The 16,520-nt window shown below is 42.1% G+C and overlaps 1 non-coding gene across 1 annotated transcript; it reads left to right on the top strand.

The window, feature by feature from the left end:
- Window positions 1–11,417: 11,417 nt before the first annotated feature.
- LOC116270415 lies at window positions 11,418–11,549 on the top strand. Its single transcript, XR_004178453.1, has one exon. It is a non-coding gene; the product is annotated as a U8 small nucleolar RNA (small nucleolar RNA).
- The last annotated feature ends 4,971 nt before the right edge of the window (window positions 11,550–16,520 follow it).

The following is a 16,520-nucleotide window of genomic DNA, read 5'->3' as shown; positions in this document are numbered from 1 at the left end:
AACCTCTGTCTCTCAAGTTCAAGTGATTCTATTGCCTCAGCCTCCCAAGTAGCTGGGATTACAGGCATACACCACAATGCCCAGTTAATTTTTGTATTTTTAGTACACATGGGGTTTTGCCATGTTGGCCAGGCTGGTCTCGAACTCCTGTCCTCAGGTGATCCAGCTGCTTTGGCCTCCCAAAGTGCTGAGATTATAGGTGTGAGCCACTGCACCCAGCCAAAACGTTTTTAAATACTGGGTTTTTAAGGTGCTGCCTGAATGTTTTTGAGGTTTATAACTAAGGACTTTCTGCTTCCTGTGTTTTCTGAAACAATCCACTCGTCATCCAAAGCAGATTTGCATTTGTCTGATTGCTGTTCCAATTTGGGGGCATATAAAACAAAACAATGGCCAGGCATGGTGGCTCATGCCTGTAATCCCAACACTTTGGGAGGTTGAGGCAGGAGGATCTCTTAAGGCCAAGAGTTCCAAACCAGCTTGGGCAATATATCGAGACCCAGTCTCTATAAAAATTTTTAAAAATTTAAAAAGTTTGCTGGGTGTGGTGGTGCATGCCTGTAGTCCTAGCTACTCAAAAGGCTGAGGGAAAACGATCTCTTGAGCCTAGCAGTTCAAGGTTAAGGTAAGCACTCCAGCCTGGGTAACTGAGTGAGACCCTCCCTCTAAAAAATGGATCAGTTACTCTGCCCTTAGCATATAGACAGTCCTTCATTCAACATATAGAGCGCCTACTTGCTCAATTTTCATGGCCCCTTTGTCCATAAAAATATATTAAAAAGTATGTTTTACTATGCCATGGATACAAAGTACATGATCCAGGCTAGACTTATGTTCATGTTCATTTTTTCCCTTCCCTCTTTTAAAGAAATTTAAACATTTTCATGGGTGCAAAATATATTGTGGCCCCTAGGCACGGGGACTACTGTGCCTGGTGGATATGTTAACCCTGCCACTCCTGGACATTTGGACTAGAGGGGTTGGGGAATTTGCTTTTGAACATTGTGATCTGACTGCACCTAGAGGAAAAAAGAGATCTGTGTCTTCAATAACGGCCCCAAATATTAAAAAACAAGATCAGGTCCCAAGAGATGGCCCTAGGGAGACCCCTCCAGGTGGTTAGGTGAGTCTTTAACCTCAGCCCACGCTGCCCCCTGAATGAGGGGTCTGTGTGTGGTGAGTGGGGCATGCTATCATGAGGAGAGTTGCCAGGACGGGGTGGTGGAAGCAGAAGAGAAGGTGGGAGGGGAGATTAGATACACACTTGGCAATTTCAGGACAGGGACTAGGACGAAGATTCTCAGCATTTTTGGGGAGTGGGGCTGTCAATGACATCTTTGAGAGTTGTGTGGAAGCTTCGGATCCACTCCGTGGAACAATGCATGTATGCAAACATGAACCGACATTTGCAGCTCCCTGAAGTCTGGAGAAGAGAAACAACACACCGGGATCATTTTCCTCCCACACCTCCGGCTCCCAGCTGCTGGAATCCAGAATCCGGGCTGGAATACCTGGCTACTATGTGGGTTAATCAGACATCGATGCTGGCTGGCACCTTACCACTACGGGCAGCACAGTTTCCATGGGGAAATGCATTCCTGCTTCCACAACAGACTTCTAAAGGACTCTTGCAGCACAACTGAGTTTGTCATTTGGGGGTTGGTTGTCCTGATGGTAATCCAGTTTAATGAGCTCAACGGTAAGAACAAAGCGGCCTTTTCTTGTGGCCCTGGTGCTAGGCTTAAATGCTTCCCACCTCTGAATCCAAGTGTCCTGCAAGCATGGCTCTCCTGTGCAGCGACTAACCAGCACTCACTACAATAACGTGGCTCTGGAAGGAATAATTAGACTTTATGGTGGTAATTCACCCGGCTTTCACGGAACCCTCTTCTGCGTGGAGAGAAAAAGAAAAGGCTTTAATTGATTCTGAATTAAAATAACTAGAAAAAAAAATCCAGTCTACCAATCAGAGAAAACAGACTTAAAAATTAAAGCCAGAATTTCAAGTTTCACACACTAATCTGGCTCAAAGTATTAACTCTGATCTTGTTTTTGAAGTAATCATTTAAAACTAAATCAATTCAAAGATAAAAACAAAAGGTTGTTTTGTTAAGGTAGAATGTTTTGTAAAAATGAAAATAATGTAAATATGCAGTATACATATAATATTTATATATTGTTTATTTAAATATGTACTTATATAGGTCAGACATGGTGGCTCACACCTGTAGTCCCAGCATTTTGGGAGGCTGAGGCAGGTGGATCACCTGAGGACAGGAGTTCGAGACCAGCCTGGTCAACACGGTGAAACCCCGACTCTACTAAAAGTCCAAAAATTAGCTGGGCGTGGTGGTACACGCTTGTAATCCCAGCTACTCGGGAGACTGAGGCAGGAGAATCGCTTGAACCTGGGAGGCGGAGGTTACAATGAGCCGAGATTGTGCCACTGCACTCCAGCCTGGGCAACGGAGCAAGACTCCATCTCAAAAAAATTAAAATGAATATATACTTATATATGTAATATTTATATTATATGTGTATATTAAATAATTATATAAATATATTTGGGCATATAAACATATTATTTATGTATACATAATAATATATTTATATTTTTTTCATTCAATAGGCAGGTACTATTATTTTAACAAAACAATCTTGTTTCATTGTAGTTGTGGTAGGGAAACAGCTGAAATTTAGGGAGTGATTTCTTTGTGGCTGCCCTGGTGCTACCTGCTTCATGTGTTTACCTTGCCCGATTTTATTTTATCTTATAAGCAACCCTGTGCACCATTTTGTGGATAAGGAAAGTGAGGTTTCCAAAAATACAGTTAATAATAAATTATTGTTGCTATTATTATTTCTACTGAGAGAGACTCTTATTCCTAGAATAGCTAAAATTTTGTTTCCTGAAGGCAGGGGGATGAACCAGGCGAGTTTACATTCTAGTCAGGGAGAGAGATAGTCAATAAAATAAATTAGCAAAGTACAATCTATTGTCCTTATTCCACTTGTCCTGATCTACAAAGTCCCGACAAACACTGAATTAGCAAATACTGGACATTTTTTGCTCCTAGAGGCAATACAGGGTGAGGTTCCTATGAGACTCTGGGCATGATATTTTCTTCAATCAGTCAATACATAACCTTGCTTTCTGTGTGTTTCTATCTTATGACAACTTGTTTAATGTATATTGTTGATTCATTAACATTTAACTCACTGCCACAGCACTGTAACTCTTGCCTGAATGAAGCTTATCTAATGCACATTTTCTCCATGAGACACATCATAGCTTCCTGCACTTAGGAACACTAGCCAGCACTTCAGCACTATGTTTGGAGCCATTTCAGACAGCACAATCACCAACATAAAGCTCAAAAACTCAGCAAAAAAAAAAAAAAAAAAAAAAGAGGGCAGGAAGTAGATCATAGAAAGGACACTCGATGACACTATGAGAACCTAAACAAGAAAGCAGAACATTGGCTTGTTCAACCTCAGCTGCTAACTTGCACGTTAGACAACTCAAAATTTTCACCATTCTGTGCACGTCTGTGTTCCCTCTAGCAGAACCCATGGCTGAAGTCACCCCACAAGGGGAGGTAGGGGAATTTCCACAAAAGGGTGTTTCCAAAATGTCCCAAGATAGAGTGATTGGGATTTCAAAGAAAAAAGCACTAAACCTCAGGGTGATCAATCCAAAGCATTTACTAGAGGAACTCACAGAGGAGAGCTGCTGCCAGTGCTCGGGGTCGGGGGGGGACGGTGAAAGATGGGGGTGTTCTACCTAGGTGTGTCTGCAGCAAGGGGTCAGGGTATGGAGTTTATATGAGGGTTTAAGAAATTTGGCTCAGGGCTGGGGCTAGTTTCTTTCAGTGCTTTGGGCAACATGTGAATAACTTTATCAGTGCCTGAGAATGTTCAAGGCTGCAGCTTGGGTTCAAACCTGCTGGGAAAAACAAGTAGCTGACTGGGTCAAGAGCAGTCAAAGCACTCTGTGTTTCTTGGACAGCACAAGAGCGGGGGGACTTGGGGGACCCTACAGTCTGCATGTGACTGAGAAAGCTCTGTGTGTGTCGATTGTGGGGTTACAAATAAATTTTAGCAAGTAGGCAAATTTACACACCCAGAATCTGCAAATGATGAGGATTGACTGCATGTAGCATAGGAGAAAGTCATAAATTATGAAGGAAAATGAAACTCTCTTGAGAGGCTTTCTGAGCTGTGGTGTGGTTTGGGGTCTGGGTTGTGGATGTGGGCATCAGGGTTCCCCTCCCAGAGAACCAGCACAGAGGTTTGCTATGCCTATAGTGGCCATTGGTGAATATCCCGTAGCCTCCAGGGCTCCTCAGCGGTCAGAAAGCCTTTGATGGGAGCCGGGGCCCTTTGCACACCTTTATGTTCATATCTAAGTCTTGTTTTCCTCTCTACTCCAGGAAGGAACAAACATCTTATGAGGATAACAAGAATCACGTGGAGGACTTTACAGAGCAGTCTTATTTGAACCTCACAACAATCACATGAGGTAAGAAGGGCAAAGATCATTGTTACTTTACAGTTGGAAACGAAACCCTGAAGCTTAGAAAGGTTGTAACTAGCCATGATGACTCTGGAATATTTGGCTGATATTTAGAAGCCTAGGCTGGAGGGGGTGGGGCTGAGGTTCCCACTTCAGATTTATTGATGTCTTGTTGGGTTCAACAGGATTGTGTCCAAAGCTCTCCTGTGATGGAAGGAATGTAATGTTCTGATTCCTCTAAGAGCATTTACTCATTCATTCAACAAGTATTTATTGAACACCTACTATATGCCAGTCACTATTCTGGGTTCTGATGATACAGCAGTGACCAAAATGAACACATATCCTTGCTTTCATGGAGCTTACATTTTAGTGACAAGAGACAGACAATAAAACAGAATACTAAGGAAAAAAGATAGTGCAACATAGCAGCTGCCTTTTTAGGTCACCTGTAACTCCTATTTGTTGAAGGCAGCTTGATCTAGAGCAAGTTTATCCAACCCGTGACCCACAGGCCACATGCAGCCCAGGACAGCTTTGAAAGCGGCCCAACACAAAATCATAAACTTTCTTAAAACACTACGACTTTTTTTGCATTTTTTAAGCTTATCAGCTATCATCAGTGTTAGTGTATTTTATGTATGGTCCAAGACAATTATGCTTCTTCCAATGTGGCCCAGAAAAGCCAAAAATTGGACACCCCTGGTAGAAGAAAGAACGTGGAAGGCCGTCCTAGTGCTGCCCCTTGCTGGCTGGGTGACCCTGGGTCTGAGTTGCCGCAACTATGATTATAACTGTGTACAGGCCCTAGACGTTAGGGACAGGTGTAACCAACATGTCTGCAATTCATTTTTAACTTTTATCAAACATATCGAGCATGCAAAAAAATAGGGAATTATATAATGAACACTTACATACTTACTTACCAGTTTTTAGACATGAAACTGCAAATTCAAAGTGGCTTTAAAATGGGTCCACTTGGTTGGGCTGAACTACATTTCCCAGAATCCCCTTCCCTGGATGTTTCTGCTTCAGTGGGCCACAGGAAACCATTTTTGAGATTTGGAAGACACAGCTGAAGCAGCAACCATATTATTTTTTAAACATGGAAGGCCCAGGTGGATGCTTTTATTGCACGTTGTTGCGTCTCTGCTTACATTTTTGGCGGGGACAGCATCCAGGCCTGCACTTGCTCCCCTTGGCCCTGCTCCTTCCTTCAGTTCCTGTGACTGCTGAGCCAGGTGTGTGTCTAGATCCATGACAAAGGGTACCAGCTTCTCCTGCCAGACACCCTTCATCAAGATGGGAGGTGGTGAGTGACTGACACAGTTTCCTGTCCATCCTTGTGGGTTTCAGCACATATTCCTGGGTTCCATCTCGTCCTCATTCTTCCCCAGTTTACATCCATCTTCTCTTCTTGACTGCCTGCCCTGGGGACTTTAAACTCCAGCATCAGAGAAGATAACAACTTTCCAGAAACCATTTAACCAGATCCCACAATTGCATAAGGTCAAATCTTGTAACAGAGAACACGTAGTCATGGATGGATGGGTGGGGGATGAGATGGATCTTCTGGTGTTTTTGTGTCTCTGGCTGATACATCCTGTGTACTTGTATCTGATGATACCCCCTCCATTTCCTGCCCAAAAGTAAAGGATCTCCATTTTAGTATTTTTTATTTCTATTTTTGTTCTATATGTATACGTCCATAGATAATATACAATATTGGTTATCGGATTCTCATTAAGTTCAATGTTCAATAAACAATCGCTCAAGACCCCAGTGCCTTGATTGATTCTCAGGTCCTCCTAGCGCCACAAAGTGTCATCCTTGGTTATCACGGGGGTCCCCAAGGAGCACTTCACGTGAATCCACAAATCTCTCTGTCCACTAAGGTTCCCACGCAGCAGCTGCAATGTCCTTCCTTTCTTGTTCCCAAGACCTGAGATAATGTCAGCATGGCCACTGCCAGCAGTGCACCCTGCGTATCATGAGGACTGTGCCAAAGGAGCTGCCTCCCTGGCTTCCGGCTCCCTCATCCACATGCCAAAGCAGGTCTAGGTTCTGTCTGCAGAGGTCAAGGACACCGTTTCCTCTCTCCCTAATACCACATATCTTCACCCCAGTGTCCAAGCAGCCCCACCTGTGCCTCGGGCCCCATACACTCTCTCAGGGTTCAATCCAGGCACTCTGACTCCAGAAACAAGACTCTTAACCCCTTGGACACACCAGCCTCCCAAAAGTAATTTCTTGGGCTCCACCGTGGGTGATCCATTATAAGCATGACTGGAAAGACTTGCCAGCCACCTGAGAAGAGGTGTTGCCTAAGATGAAGCCTTACAGCCTAAAGACAGGTTAAAGCCTTACAGCCTAAAGACAGGTTAAAGCCTTACAGCCTAAAGACAGGTGTCTGAAGAGCCACATATGAGGAAACAGTAGAAGCCACAGCTGCCAGCCCACGTTTGAGGGCTGGACCAGGATGAGGGCTAAGGGCCACTGGTCTCAATCTCTGCCTTTCATGCCAAGCACTGGCAAGGGCCACTGTGGCAACAAAGATCTCAAACGGTGGCCGGGGATGGGTGAGGGATGACTTTGCCTTCAACAGAGTGCAAGGTCATCCCCCATTCACTCCCATCATCCACTGTTTGAATCCTCTTGGTGCCTGGGGAAGGGCCTCATCTGACTCAGTAACTGTTACAGGAATCTGGGGTATGTCTGGAGAAAGACTATCCTTTTTGAAAACAGGTAGGGGTATAAACTATAAATGAACACATGTGCTAATCCTGAAAGGGAATAGGGAACGTGTTAGTCAGGGTGCTCTAGAGAGACACCGCCAATAGGATATACATATGTAGATGATAGACAGATGACAGGGTATTTATTAGGGGAACTGGCTCATGCAATTTTGGAGGTGGGGATTTTCCACGACAGGTTGTCTTCAAGTCGGATACCCTGGGTTGCCTGTAGCATGGCTCAGTCCAAGTCCCAAAGCCTCAGAGTCAGGGAAGCCGATGGTGTAATTCTCAGGGTAGCAGTGGAGGGTTGCTGGCATAAGTCCTGGAGTCCAAAGGGCCAGAAGCCTGGAGTTCTGATGTCCCAGGGCAGGAGAGAAGAGTGTCCCAGCTCCAGGAGACAGAGAGAGGAAATCCCATTCTCTCCTTTTTTGTTTTATCTGGGGCCCCAGCTGACTGGATGGTTCCCATCCACATGGAGGGTGACTCTTCCCCACTCAGTCCACTGACTCACGTGCCAGTCTTCTCAGGAAACACCTTCACAGACACAGCCAGAAGCAACACTTTACCAGCAATCTCCAGTCAAGCCAACACCTCAGCCATCACAGGGAACAACCAAAGAAAACACACAACCCTACAACAATGTCAAGCTTCCAATGGATCCACCTCTGATCTAGGATACCCAAGGTACAGAGCAGGGGCTCCTGGACTTTTGAATGTCAGAGACCAGTGACGCTTTAAAAAGGAAAGGTAACTGAATGGAATAACATAAGTTTCATAATTTTTTACTTTGCTGAGTAAGGATATTAATAAAATAACCACCACTAAGTGCCATCACCATTATGTCATAAAAGAAAGGACATATGGATAACTCCAAAGGTAGGAAAGACAATCTCAGAATAATATTTGTTTTTTGTTTTTGTTTTTGTTTTTTCGGCTAGGCACAGTGGCTCATGCCTGTAATCCCAGCACTTTGGGAGGCCGAGGTGGGCAGATCACCTGAGGTGAGGAGTTTGAGACCATCCCCACATGGTGAAACCCTGTCTCTAGTAAAAATACAAAAATTAGCTGGGCATGGTGGTGGGCGCCTGTAGTCCCAGCTACTCGGGAGGCTGAGGTAGAAGAATCACTTGAACCCGGGAGGCGGAGGTTGCAGTGAGCTGAAATTGTGTCACTGCACTCCAGGTCGACAGAGAGAGACTCTGTCTTAAAAAAAAAAAAAAAAAAAAAAAAAGTCAGCAGTGCCATCTGTGCCATCCCTCACTGAGGTCTCTGAGAAGGTGGACTGGCCAGGAGCCAACAGCCCCACTGGGAAATACGTTTATTTCTCAAGACTCTTCCTTGCAAGTGCCAGGAGCTCTCCTTATGCCCAAAGAGGGTATGTGGTTGGAATATTTACAAAAACGGGAAGGTCAGGGATGAAGCTGGACCCAGAGCTCTAGAACCAAAGATATTGTGCTGCTGACATCTTTCTTCCCTTCTCTTGTTTCTGTATGTCAGCCTAAATTCCTCCTAATCCTGATGGTCTTCTTCCACATAAAGGGGAAAATGAGAGCAACAGCTTCTGAGCCATGCACTGTCCATCAGAGTGGGATTATTACATTTCCTTGATTCCAGCTTGAAACATCTCAGAGAAGGGCTGGCTTGAGTCAGTTACCCACCCCTGGATCAATCTATCATGGCCAGGGAGAAGGCGTCAACCCAGACTTGATCTCTCAGAACCCACCTTTCCATGTCTGAGTCTTCCGCTGTGAATCAGGCAGCCCTCCTATGTGCTAGGTACCTCAGTACAACATGACCAAAATCCACAGGTCAAGAAGCCAGGCAAATTTCTGAGATCTTGGCTAGGGTCAGGGCTCAAGGGTTTGCTCCTCCTTTCCATTCTCCACCACACTCCTCAGATTGTCTCTATCATCGATGCCTTGGTGTGGGTTTTTCTAGGTGTAGCTAGAAGCCCAGTGAGTACCTGAGACCATTGTCTGAAGCCTGTTTTTCTCAGTCCCAGCTTCAACACCACTCCCTTTTCATTGTATCTTTTTTTTTTTTTTTTTGGCAGAGGTTTGCGGGGGGTAGGGGGGTGGGGCGTGGACTGAAGCTCGCTCTGTTGACCAGGCTGGAGTGCAGTGGCGTGATCTGGGCTCACTGCAACCTCCGCCTCCCTGGTTCAAGCGATTTTCCTGCCTCAGCCTCCCGAGCAGCTGAGATTACACGCACCCACCACCATGCCCGGCTAATTTTTTTGCATTTTTAATGGAGACAGGATTTCACCATGTTGGCCAGGCTGGTTTCCAACTCCCGACCTCAGATGATCCACCCACCTCAGCCTCCCAAAGTGCTGGGATTACAGGTGTGAGCCACCATTCCCAGCCCTTCCTCCTAATTTCTAAAGCTGCCAGTAAGCCCCCAAAAAGTTACTTTGTCCTTATAGGTTCTCTGAACCTGAAGGTGAGAATTGGCAGCAGGGGTGAGGCTATCTGAAGGAAGATGTCAGAGTTGCCATTGGATGGGGACATTGGCAGGAGCTAAGCCCTGTGGTTGAGAAGGTTCTTGTCCGTCTGAAGCAGCGTGAGTCAAACACTCTGGAGTGGGCTCCAGGAGAGGCTGGAGGCCGGGAGACTGGTGATAATGGAGCTTCTTTTGGGAAAGCAGGGAGAGATTTTAGGATGTGAGCCATGAGAGGGCCATCATGTGGAGTAGGACACCTGACTGCTGTAGGTGAGGGTCTGTCCAAGCCTTGGTCTCTCAGCATTGCATCAGATATTTGGATAGAGGCATAAATGATAGTTGTTGGGGGCTGAGTTGTGTCCTTCGTAAAGAAATGTTGACATCCTAACCCTCAGTACCTGTGAGTGTGACCTTATTTGGAAATAGGATCTTTGCAGATTAATTCGTTAAGATGAGATCATACCGGATCAATTCAAATTCAATCACTAAAATCAATGACTGTCCTCCTTATAAGAAAGCCATGTGGAGATGCACAAGGAAGACGAGCATGTGAATTCAGAGGCAGAGATTGAAGTGACACCAAGGAATGCGAAGGGCTGCTGGCAACCACCAGAAGCTGGGAGACCCGAGGAGAGATTATTCCTGGATCCTTCAGGGGTACATGGCCCTGCCAACACCTTGGTTTCAGACTCTCAACCTCCAGAACTGAGAGAGAGTAAATTTCTGAAATTTCTGTTGTTTTAAGCCTCCTACTTTGTGGTAATTTGTTATGGTTGTCCATTAGCGAACTAAACAGCAATTTATCCTTCTTGTAGATGAGACCCTGCTGGTTGCCTACCCAGCTGCCATTCACCCATTCTCCTTGCATCAAAACCCTGAGTTTGTTCAGCATCACACAGAAATGTGCTCAGGGAAGGTGGCCCGATACTTGAGGGAAAATGAGTGGCCCAAGCAAGTCAGAGTACATTCATTTCCCTTTGCCAGGGATTGTGGAAGGGATGGCACTCGACTCTGCTCTGGCCTCTGAAATGTGAGGGAAGGTCTGTGGGCAGCCTCCGGGCAGCACTGAAGGAAAGCCTCCTCTGCCTTCATTCCTGCCTGAGAGATGGTCGTGTGAGGATTTACTGTCTGCAGCCGCTGAAGCCCTGGCTCAGCCATGACAGAAGGTGACTCAGGGCGGTGATATTGTTGAGCTGTTAAACCCAACCTTCAAATAGACTTCTTGTCATGTGAGAAAGATGAACTTATATTATTTGGTTGGATGTGCTGTTACTCACAGCTGAAGACAATCTAACAGGCATACTGGTCATGATCATTAATACCACCGATAATGGAATCAGGATTAAAAATAATCTAAGGGCCGGGCGCGGTGGCTCACGCCTGTAATCCCAGCACTTTGGGAGGCCGAGATGGGTGGATCACGAGGTCAGGAGATCGAGACCATCCTGGCTAACACGGTGAAACCCCGTCTCTACTAAAAAAATACAAAAAACTAGCCGGGCATGGTGGTGGGCGCCTGTAGTCCCAGCTACTCGGGAGGCTGAGGCAGGAGAATGGCGTGAACCCGGGAGGTGGAGCTTGCAGTGAGCTGAGATCCGGCCACTGCACTCCAGCCTGGGCGACAGAGCGAGACTCCGTCTCAAAAAAAAAAAAAAAAAAAAAAAATCTAAGACCGGAAGGCTTGCCACAAATAAAACAGACAAACTGGAACAGGAATAAATGCATCGTCAGGTGGGATAATTCTTACCTGTTTCTCCTTTTGGAGGGCAGATAGAATAGGCTGATAGGAGATGCATGAAACATGGTTAATGTCTCTGTGTAATCAGGACTTGCAACACCTATTACTCCTTTCTGATTCTCCCTGAAAAAAAAAAAAAAGGAATAAATGTAAAATTTTTGCATTAGGGATGAAGACAAATTGCTCTATTAGGATAAAATATAAATGAATATATATTTTAAAATTCTGTATGTCAAAAATACCATGGATAAATTTAAAAGAAAAATTACATACTGGGAAAATTACAACACAATGAAATATGAAAGTTTGTTATCCTTATACAAAGAACTCCTGCAAACCAATAAGAAAATGGCAAAACAAAAACAGAAACAAAACAAAACAAAAAACCCACACATTTCAATAGAAAAACAGTAAGGAATAAGGAAAGGCAATTCCCAAAAAAAAGAAATTGAATTAATCAATTAGATGAAATTCAACTTCACTGAATACAGTAGAGGATGCAAATTAAATACAATAAAATACACAAGGGCATATTCAGGTTTTGTGAAGCCTGAAACTTAAAAAAACGTGGGAGCTAGGTCTTCAAAACTGTGATTTCAAAACTAAGTGTGAATAAGAATTGTATTTGGAATAAGAAAATAAATCACAGCAAACTATAATGTTTCAAATGCTAAAAAAAACCCACACGTGTCAAAAAACAGCAAAAATAACATATCTTTATTAACTGTCTAAGACTTGTTTATAACATTTTTTCCTATATTCTCTGGATGCCTACACTTTCATCATTTCTTCATTTGGCAACAACTTTGTATTGCTATTTTATGTACAGAGGATAAAAATATAATTTGTCCTAACATAGTTTATTGAACTAAATTTATTCTTACAGTTGAGATTCATAAAACATATGACTCCACACATAGATTTGCTTGCTGTTTGTAACACTGCTATAGGTTTGTGCTTTATAAAGTCAGACATCCTAATATGTTCTCTTTCACATCATGCCCACAAAAAGTTAAAAAATAGATGTAGTGCATTTGTAATGGTCTATACTGCATTATGGAGTGTATTCCTGAAAGAGGAGAACCATTTTGACTGGGTGCAGATGAGAACTGAACCCTCCACTCATAATTTTCCACACCTGATGACTGGAAGAATAGATACAGACTAGATGCTGGCTCTGTACATTTCAAACTGTGTTTCTCTTCTAATCTCCAAGCAGTTCCAGGACCAAGGCTGCAGGCCACGATCATAGTATGATACAATCTTTAGCTCTGCCTATGGTGTTGTGGAGCTGAGTGAGTCGACACAGTGGGCAGTAGGAATGTTCTGGGGAATGATTCCTTTACGGGGGAGCAACCATAGCTAAAAGGGACATAGAAATCACTGTAGCTCCATACATATGTCCCACCAAACTTTAAATGTATTTTCAATTTCATCTTAGCCAACTTCCAAAAATGCCTCCAGCCACTTGGATAACACTCAGCACAAGGAGAAGTGCGATTGAGAATTAGGAAAAACAGCTGCCTTAACAGATTTTAATAAAAATCTTTAATTTTGCACATTTTACTAAAGACATCTAATCATGTTAATACACTGCTAGGGTCATTCCCAGGATTCTAATTAGATGTCCTAAAACATAAGCTTTATCTTCATGGTAAATCAACTCTGGGTGTAGGTACATTTGATGTTGAGTTTCCATATCAATGTAAATGTTTAAGGCAAAAATTTGATACAGTAAAAAATGATATAGCCCATAATGGTCTAACACAATGAGCTCTTCCTCAGGCTGTGGATCAGATCATTTTCCATTTTTGTTCATTTCCAGTTGAAGCAGTGGAAGTGCTTAGGATCATGTTGTACAAACAATATGGATGTGTGAACACTCGAATCACACACAGAGTGTGTGATTCACAGGAACCGAGGTCTATGGGGGAAAGAGCAGAGCCACCTCTCCAGTATCAACAGCTCAGGGCATCTTCTCATGAAGTCATAAAGTGAAAGGACAAGCAGAATCCCTGTGATACAGGCCATTTTCCTCTTTCTCTTTCTTTCCTGACCCCTTAGTACATAGAGTTTAATTCAAGTGAGTTATTGATTGTGTGATGAGACTTTACTATACCACATGTAATACTTATAATTTACAAAAATTAGACCAAACATTTCTGAAACTTTTTGGGAATGTAATTTAGCATTATGCATCAAAAGCCCCCCAAAATGTTCATACCCCTAAAGATTCAATTACTAGGAATTTATCCTAACTAAATCATTATGAACATATTAAAATATATAGCTACAAGTGTGTTCTTTGCTAAATTATTTTGAAAATTGTTTTTTAATTTTTAGAGAGGGGGTCTTGCTTTGTTGCATAGGCTGCACTGAAACTCCTGGGCTCAAGCAGTTCTCCTACCTCAGCCTCCCAAGTAGCTGGGATTACAGTGCAAACTACCATGCCTGGCCCTAGGTTTTTAATCAGGAAAAATTGGAAATGATCTATTACTATATGGCCAATGACATGGAATTTTTAAAATCAGTTATAGTATATTTACACAGTGGAATACAACACATTGGTTCAAATGGCAATGTAAAGAAATGTGAAAGATCTACTTGAAGAAAAAATTAAATGCTATTAAAAGCATAGAAGATAATTTGTATAAATGAAAACAAATACCCTGCTCTTGGATAGGAAGACAAATACTGTCATGATTAATTATTAATCTAAACATAACCTCATCTCAATTAAAAATAACAATCAGAATTATCAAAAAATGAGATAATATGACTGTAAAGTCTAAAGAAATTATAAATGGCAAGAATAACCAGAAAAATTGTAAAAGAAAGTGAAGTAACTATCTCTACTGAATAGTAAAATATATTATAAAACACTGGAGTAATTAAAACTACGTCCATTCATGACTGGATGTGCAGAACTGAACAGAGTCTAGAAAAACTAAACTCTGACGTAATAAGGAACAGAGTATATGATAGAGATGACCTTTCAACTTGAAGGAGAAACTGGTGGCTTGTTCAATAAATTGTATTAAGACAAGTAACTAACTCATATGCTAAAATTAATTCCAGGTGGACTGTAAAATAAAAGGTATAAAATTAAAATTTAAAATGTAAAGGCAGACGCACAGAAATATTTTTTAATTTTAAATTTTTAAAAATTAAGAAAAATTTTAAAAATATGTAATTTTAGTATAGCGGAGGCAAATAGTATATATAAACCAATACAAAGCTCACAAGCCATAAAATATACATAAAAATGATTACATAAAATTTTGAACATTTTAAAAAGATGTCATAAATAACATCTGAAGGGAAAATGATTACTTGAGAAAAACTTTCAATGTGGATGATAGTCAAAAGGCTTATTTCTCAACATATGAAAACTTTTAAATAATAAGTAAGAAAAAGGCCAATAAAATCATGGTTATCCACAACTACAGAACTTCACATAAGACATCACAGAAAAATACGTTTTCTATTTTTTTTTTACTTAGCTTTACTGATGTATAATTTACATACAACAAAACCTGCCAATTCTAAATGTAAAGTGTGATGAATTTGTTTATGGTTGGTAATTACCACCACAATCAGGATATAGAATTTTTCCATCACCCGAAACAGTTTCCTCTTGCCCTTTTACAATCAGTCTCCTTACCCAATCCCGGATATCTGGGAACCACTATGCTCCTTTGGTTACTATGGTTTTGTCTTTTCTAGAATTTCATAAAAATGAAATTATATAGTATGAGTCTTTTGTATCTGGCTTTTTATAAGAGAAGAATATAACGCCACTGCATTCCAGCCTGGGGAACAGAGCAAGGCTCCATCTCAAAAAAAAAAAAAAAAAAAGAAATTGTCAGACCAGTTTCTAAGGTTTCTAAGGTTGGAGCATGGGGAGAATCATTCACCAAAAAAAAGTAGAGCGTTCTTCCCAGAAGAAAGGGGAAGGGTGTGAGGCAAAAGTAATTTCCACTTTTTTTGAAATATAGAAAACCATTTTTCAAAGTAGTATCATTTTACATTCCCACCAGCAGCATATGAGAGTTCCAGTTGCTCCATATCCTTGCCAGAACATGAAATGATCAGTCTTTTTCATTGTAGCCATTCTTAAATGTGTGCAGTAATATCTTCTTATGATTTCGATTTGCATTTCCCTAATTAATGATCAATGATGTTGAACATTTTTTTCACATGCTTTTTGTTTTGCCATTTGTATTTTTTCTTTGGTGAAATGTCCGTTCAAATATTATATAATTTAAAGTATTTATTTGCTTACTGCATTGTTTCTGTCATTTCATGATCTGTTTCTATTGGTTGATTTTTCAACCTGCTTACAAGTCATGTTCTTTGCATGCCTGATAATTTTTGTTTGCATGTTGAACGTTGTGAATTTTACCTTTTTGGGTTTGGGTTTTGTGGTTGTTTGTTTTGCAACTAATTTTGGACTTTTTTTTTCTCTGAGCACAGTTAAGTTACTTGAGATCAGTATGATCCTTTCGAAGATTGCTTTTAAGTTTTGTTAAGGCAGGACCAGGTAAGTGTTTATTTTAGGGCTAATTTAGCCTCCCCCTGCATTAAGATGATACCCTTCTGTGGACTGTAGCCAATGCTTTGTGTATAAAAGGTCTCTGTTTTGGCTGGTATGAGACAAATTACTCCCAGTCCTGTGTGAGCTCCAGGAATTGCCTGGCATCCTGCTTTCTGGTAGTTCTTCCCGTGGCCTCACAGAATTTCACCCATGCATGCTCAGCTAATGACTTGAAGTGACTGCTCTGCAGATTTCTACAGCTCTCTCTCTAATCATCTCCCTCCACTCTTATATTCTGCTTCGCAAATTTAACCACTTTGGCTTCCCTGGACTCTGATCTGTGTCCTGTGTTCTGTGAAATTTCTGGGATCTGTTTGGGTTCTCCATCCCTACAGTGATGCCTGGAAACTGCTTTGAGACAGTAAGCTCGGACGTAAGACTCACTTCATTTGTTTCTCTCCTCTTAGTTATCACAGTCCTGTACTGTCTGTTGTTCAATGCTTAAAAACTAGTGCTTCTTGCTGGGTGCGGTGGCTCACGCCTGTAATCCCA

This window comes from Papio anubis, chromosome 14, assembly GCF_008728515.1.
Source record: "Papio anubis isolate 15944 chromosome 14, Panubis1.0, whole genome shotgun sequence".
NCBI classification, from domain to species: Eukaryota; Metazoa; Chordata; class Mammalia; order Primates; family Cercopithecidae; genus Papio; species Papio anubis.
Note: the sequence above shows the minus strand (reverse complement) of the source record. Positions and strands in the feature narration are given on the sequence as shown.